This window comes from Tenrec ecaudatus, chromosome 2 (genome assembly GCF_050624435.1).
Source record: "Tenrec ecaudatus isolate mTenEca1 chromosome 2, mTenEca1.hap1, whole genome shotgun sequence".
NCBI lineage: Eukaryota > Metazoa > Chordata > Mammalia > Afrosoricida > Tenrecidae > Tenrec > Tenrec ecaudatus.
In genome coordinates, this window is record NC_134531.1 from 292,739,229 (window position 1) to 292,745,582 (window position 6,354).

Sequence of the window (6,354 nt, forward strand, 5' to 3'; positions counted from 1 at the left end):
GAGGAAGAGGTGTATCATTAAGGTAGCAAAATAGCCTCTGTAAAAAGTAGAGAGGGGGAGTACACAAAGCCTTAGAGATGCAGGCAGAAGCTAAGGCACAGCATGCCTCTTCAGTGAGTGAGTGTGTGTGTGATGTTGGTGGGTGGGGGATGTCTCTCCACTCAAGTATCCAGAAGAAGGGAAATGGCAGGTCCTCTTTCTTCCCTTGGTCCTGGTCCTGGTCCAGCCACTCCACTGTGTGATCTTTCTCTCTTCTATAGATAAGAGTGCTGCAGGGCATGGAAGGCACGGATTCGCTTTTGTGGGTTAAAAGTCAGCATTTCCAGCAGCAGCTGTTTTCCAGACTCCTCCACCTCCACCATCACTGACTGCATTGGGCAGGACCCTTTGGGGGAAAAGACTCCCCAGGGCAGAAAGTCATCTCAGGGTCAATATTCCTCTGGGGGAAAGCCGATTAGATAAAAAAAAAATTTTGCCTAACTGGTCAATTTCTGAGTTTCCACAGAAGAGAGGTTTCCAACAAAACGTCTTTGTGAAGATACAGCCAACACTCCACATGTTTACAGGTGTTGCAAATGCAGATTTCAGAAGAACTTCAGGAGGCCTGTACCAGAGTGTAACAACCACAAGTGTAAGTGCCATCTGGTAGCTTTAAATGCTGGACAAGCCAACATCGGCTAGCTTAACCATTACTTGTCACCAGAATGTTCTCTGCCTTCAGGTCCCTCTGAACGATGCAATTGGCATGCAGGAAATCAAGGCCTCTTAGAAACTGCCGCACCAGATCCTTGATGGTCTCCACTGGCAAGTCTGGTGAGGGACCTCTATGTAAGTATGTCTGTAAGTCTTAGTCCACATGTTCAAACGCCAGCGTCATGTGACACAGATGTCCACAGACTGTGCTGATAGGAAGGCCACCACCACCAGTGCCTTCTCCCCTGGGGACTCTCACACTCTTGAGAGCCACAAAGTGGGCGCTATGGGGATCACGGGCCTTGTACACTGGTCCATAGGTGCCTACACCAATCTCAACCACTGGCTCATACCAAGAGGTGGCCATTCTCAGATTAGAGGAGACCCTCATTCCAGAGCAAGAGCTGGGGGGTGACCCATTATTGGACCCGTGGAGCCAAGTTCTGAGACATCATATACCTGTGCAGTCTGCAGCAGCTGGACGCAAAGTGCCTGACCATAGACACAGGCCACCTGCTAGAGCAGCCTCTTCACCCCCACCCCCAACATGTGACCAGCAACCAAAGACTCTTTTTCCTGTCTTTTTAACGACTGTCCTTTCTTCATGAGTGATGTTTTGATGTCCTCCCACAGCTCATCAGGCTTTCTGTAATTATTCAATATCAAATCTATTCTTGTAGATGGATCTACCTTGAGACCCTGTCCAGGGTATAATATTAAAGCAGAATCTTGCAATATTTTAATAGAACTTCTGAAAATTAGATGCTTTTAGAATCTAAGAGCAGGAGTGCTAAATTCTATATCTTATAAAATTATATTCTTCATAAAATTACTTAATGAAGAACAAAAATTAATTCAATATTCACACGAGTGAAGGGTATAGATGAGAAAATAAAAATTTTCAGTGGATTTAAATAATGAGAAATCAAGATGGAAAATGTATATATAAGGTGGTATCAAAATGCTAACATATAAGTGATGGGAATATATATATATATCCATATTTTGAATAGCATTATCATACAGTTTCTGAGAAAAGTTTCAGGGCAGAGATAAATGGTCTAGAACATACCAACACTTTTTATTTCCTCTCAGCAGCACAACATCCTTGTCTATAATATGGTGGTATGAATTACTACCCTTTTCCTTATCATAATAATTTTTCCTTAAGAAATGCAAACCTTTCCTGATATTTGATCTCTTTGAAGAACCTTGATATAGAATACTAAAGAACTGAGTTAAATATGTTGGTGAATTTATTATTTCATTTTTTCTCAAGCTGTTAATTCCATGGGAACAGCTAAGCAAAGCTTCACAGTTAAGAACCAAGACTTCCTGCTTTATTTATCTCTTTCTGATCTGAATTGAGTCAGGCTGGTACAATCTTGCGGTGAATAGCACATGGCAGATTTTAGTGAACTAGGTAAATTGGGAGCTCATTACTTCCCAATTTGGAATTGAACGCAACTGCTGGGACAGGGATCTTGAGTAGTTCAGACCCTTTGCTTCTGCGTTAGCTGGAATAAAAGACAATGGAACAATCGTATGACCCGAACACTAGCCAATTTGTACAAGGACTCATTCTCTTTCTATTATTATCAATGTGGGAATAGTAGGGTGTCACTGATTAACCAAATTGGATGGCTTCTGGTGCAGTCTCACCCGTAGGTGAGTAGCTATCAATAGATGTGAGGGAGAGTAAGGGGGTTATTTTTTTCAGTGAAGAAGAAATAAGAAATGTTATCGCTGTTTTTGGTGTGATCCAGCACTTGTCTGTCAGTTTGTTGTACTATCGTGGCTTGTGTGTCGTTGTGATGCTGCTGGAGGTTATGTGAGTGGTATTTCAAATACAATCAGAGTCACCCAAAGTGAGCAGGTTTGGGCAGAGATTCCAGACTAAGAACAGACTGTGAAGAAGGACTACTCTGTCCTTTTGTTAGGAATTGGCCACTGGAAACCTTATGATTGCAGGAGAATGGTGTCAGATACTGAAAACCTCATTAATTAAGGTAGAGCACTGTCATATATGATGCTAGAAGATGAGCACATCAGGTGGGAAGGTAATCAAATTATGACTGAGGAAGAACTGCCTTCTCAAAGCAGAGTCCCCCATAAAGATGTGGGTGGAGTAAAACCTTTGAGACCTTCAGTTGCTGATGGGACAAGATACAAAACTGAAGGGAAAAACAGTCACAAATACCTCTTACTAATTGGAAGTTTGCATGTTCAAAGTATGAATCTAGGAAAATTGGAAGTCACCCAAAATTAAATGGAAAACAATTTTAAATATTCACACTTTAGAAGACAAAATAAAGAACTGTGGCCTACTAAAAATACATTTATACACATCCATAGACCATCAAAAAATTTAAGAGACCCCACTTATTGGGAAAAATATTCAGTAATAATGCCTCTAACAAAAGGCTAATCTCCAGTATCTATGGAAACTTTACAACATCTTAAGAAAAACAACTAAGGAAAACAATGCAATCAAAAATTGGATACAAGACATGAATAGACAAGTTACCAAAGATGGCATCCAAGAAGCCAGTAACCATATGAAGAGATGTTCACATTTATTAGCAATAAGAGGAATACAAATTACAACAACCATAAGATGCCATCTCACACCAACTCTTTTGCAATATTAAACAAAAACAGAAAATAATAAATGCTGGAGAGGATGTGGAGAGATAGGAATGCTTTTTATATTACAGGTGGAGCTGTAGAATTCTACAACCACGATGGAAATCAGAATGTCTCATCCTTGAATATCAAGTGCAAATCCAAATACCTTACGATCCAACAAGAACACATGAACAGCCATACAGGGACAACTTTATTTCAGCAATTCGTATAATACCAAGAAACAACAAAAAACTTTGATTATAGAGGAATGAATAAACAAACTGGTATATCCACACAATGGAATAATATGCATCGATAAAAATTAATACAACTGCTTAAAAATGGCAAGACATGGGAAATTTAGAGACTATTATGATTAGGAAACAGTCAATCTCATAAAGAGAAATACTTAATAACACCATTATTATAAGGAGAAACAAAGAAAAAGAAGTGGGGTTTGAATAACAAAAGACACGACTTTGATGACTATGCAAGGAGGCCAGGGACTTGGGTGGGAACAGGGAGCAAGGAAGAATAGACTATTAAGGAGGAGGGGAGGAAGAGGGAGGGGGTAAAGAAAGAGATCCACATATATGAAATGTTTAGCAGGATATTGTTGATTTTATTTCTTGAGATGAGCTGTGTAAATATATATATAATGTTTCTTTAAAAATATTTTTTAAAACTCCTCCATATTCCTTATCACTCAAACCTAAACAGTAGTCTGAGTGGCTTAAAAGAGAGAGAGTGAGAGGAAAAGTCAAACTGAAATAGGTTTGGAGTTTTTAGTAGACAAGTTCATTTCAAACAAGGAAACAAAAAAATAAAATGGAATGCATAAAGATTGATAGCCTAGGTGAGGTAGTTAGTTTATTGTGCCAACTTGGCTGATAAACACATGCGGGGTTAATTGAAGGCCGGGGGGATAAATGGCTCCATGAGCCTCACCTTTCTAGTTCTCGGTTCTCTTGCTTTGGGATGAATGGTTGGACCAGGGTGCATTTGCCTTAGCCAGTTCCCTGCTTCAGCTGGCAAGGCTCACTTCCTACAAGACATCCCTGAGGAGAAGCCACATAGACCTACCCCAATGCAGCCCTGGGTGCTGGAGCAGCTGTGTGGAGGCCACTAGCAGCACTGAGATGCTTACACGTTCACTGACTCAGCTTTCCTCCTGCAGTCAGCATCACTGTGTGTGTTTTGTGAGATGGAGGAGGACTTTGTGGATTAGTGTCAGACATATGAGTTAATGTTGGACTTGTGGGCTTGGGCAGCACTAGGTTGGCATGTTTTCTGGATGTGCACTTAACCTTTATATAAAACTCTCTCTTATACATGAGTTTCTGTGCATTTATGTCTCTAACACACTAACACTCTAAGTAATACTGAGCTGAAATTGACTGCTTTGGGCCATTTTGAATCAAACACATGGTTTCTGATGCTGGGGAATGACAGGTTCAAGAGAAATGCTGTTGCATTTATCATCTAAAAAGACATTTCAAGATGTATCATAGAGCACAATGCTGTCTGTCAGAGGATAATATCTATCCAAATACAAAGAAATCCACTTGTATTAGGCAGGGTTCTCCAGAGAAGCAAAATGAGGACACTTATGATTACATATATGGATAAATTTAAATATAGGGATATATATATCCATATGTACATGGATAAGTTTATATAGCGAAAAGGAATGTAACAGCAAATCAGTCCACACAGCAGCACAGAGAGCTCAGTCCAACTCACTTCCGTGGGTGAGTAAATATACTGAAGGTCCTTCCAACTGAGCAGCCACTAACCCAAGGCCAAGGAAGCAGTCTGCAGGAAGAGGTAAAGTGTAGCAGAGGCCAGTAATGTCGCATGAGTAAGGCGTAGCAATGTGAAGTGGCTGGCTCAAGGTGTGGCAACTGGAGTGGTGGTAAGATAAGTGGCATTGGGCCACAGATAGCAAATATGCCAAAGTGGGCAGTTTCAGCTCGCGGAATAGCACAGCTCAGTGATGCATTCCAACGCAGTCCACTGCAGTCCATTGGGTTGGCTCACAGGTAGCACAGCACACTGAGGAGACAGGGCAACTAGATTACGCAGCATGCATGTCCAACTACCATGGAGAGAGCGGCTGCCCTCCAGAAAGAAGTTTATATGAGTGGCACTTCCAAAGAAGGTCATCAAGCTGCAACCTGATTGATGGGCTAAACTCCACGCATATCTTCTTATAGGTGCCAGGTTGGCACAAAAAACAACAACACATAACTATCATCCCACTCATACAACAATTGCTCAAATTTATGTATCAACCCCTAAAGTTAATGATGAAGAAATTTTATCATCTTACTCTAATCAAACATGCAATCCAGATGCGCTAACAATTTTTATTGGTGATTGGATTACAAAATTTGGAAACAAAAAGGAAGGAACAATCGCTGGAAAACATGGCCTTGGTGATAGAAAAGAAGCTGAAGATGACATGATACACTTTTGCAAACTAATGACTTCTTCATCGCCAGGGTTCAACAATGCAAATGGCAGCTATGCACAGCATGAGGTGGTGCCTCTGTGGGTTCGCGGGTCACGATGAGTCAGCATCGACTCAAAAGCAACTAGCAATAGCAACATGGTGATGCACCTATAAGAAAAGGACCAATAAAAAAGAGTGTTCATAAAGACAGTGAGAGTAGAATGTTATTGTGTACTCCCCTTACTGGAATTGATCAAATACATTTAAACCTCTGTTTAAAAAAATAAGTGTTGTGGGGGGGTGTGTGTGTAGAGAAACGTAAAAAATTATGGTCATAAAAGTGTCAGGAGAGACTAAAAAACCTTTGTTTTTGTTGGATGGTGTTGATCTCTTGTTGTGATTAAGGCAATTTCCCTTTTCTTCAGTCCCTCCATGCTTTCATATCAGGGGATCCTCATAGCATTTCCTCAAAAAATGCTATGTATATCTTGGCTTTCTTCAAAATCTAGGTCTCTGACTTTGTTGTTTGTTTTGTTCTTTTTTTTAACAATTTATTAGGGGCTCATACAATTCTTATC

At 40.5% G+C, this 6,354-nt stretch overlaps 1 pseudogene; it reads right to left on the reverse strand.

Annotated features, from left to right (window-relative positions):
- Positions 1-254: 254 nt before the first annotated feature.
- On the reverse strand, positions 255-1,060 carry LOC142441518 (cyclin-dependent kinase 4-like; annotated as a pseudogene).
- Between the last annotated feature and the right edge of the window lie 5,294 nt (positions 1,061-6,354).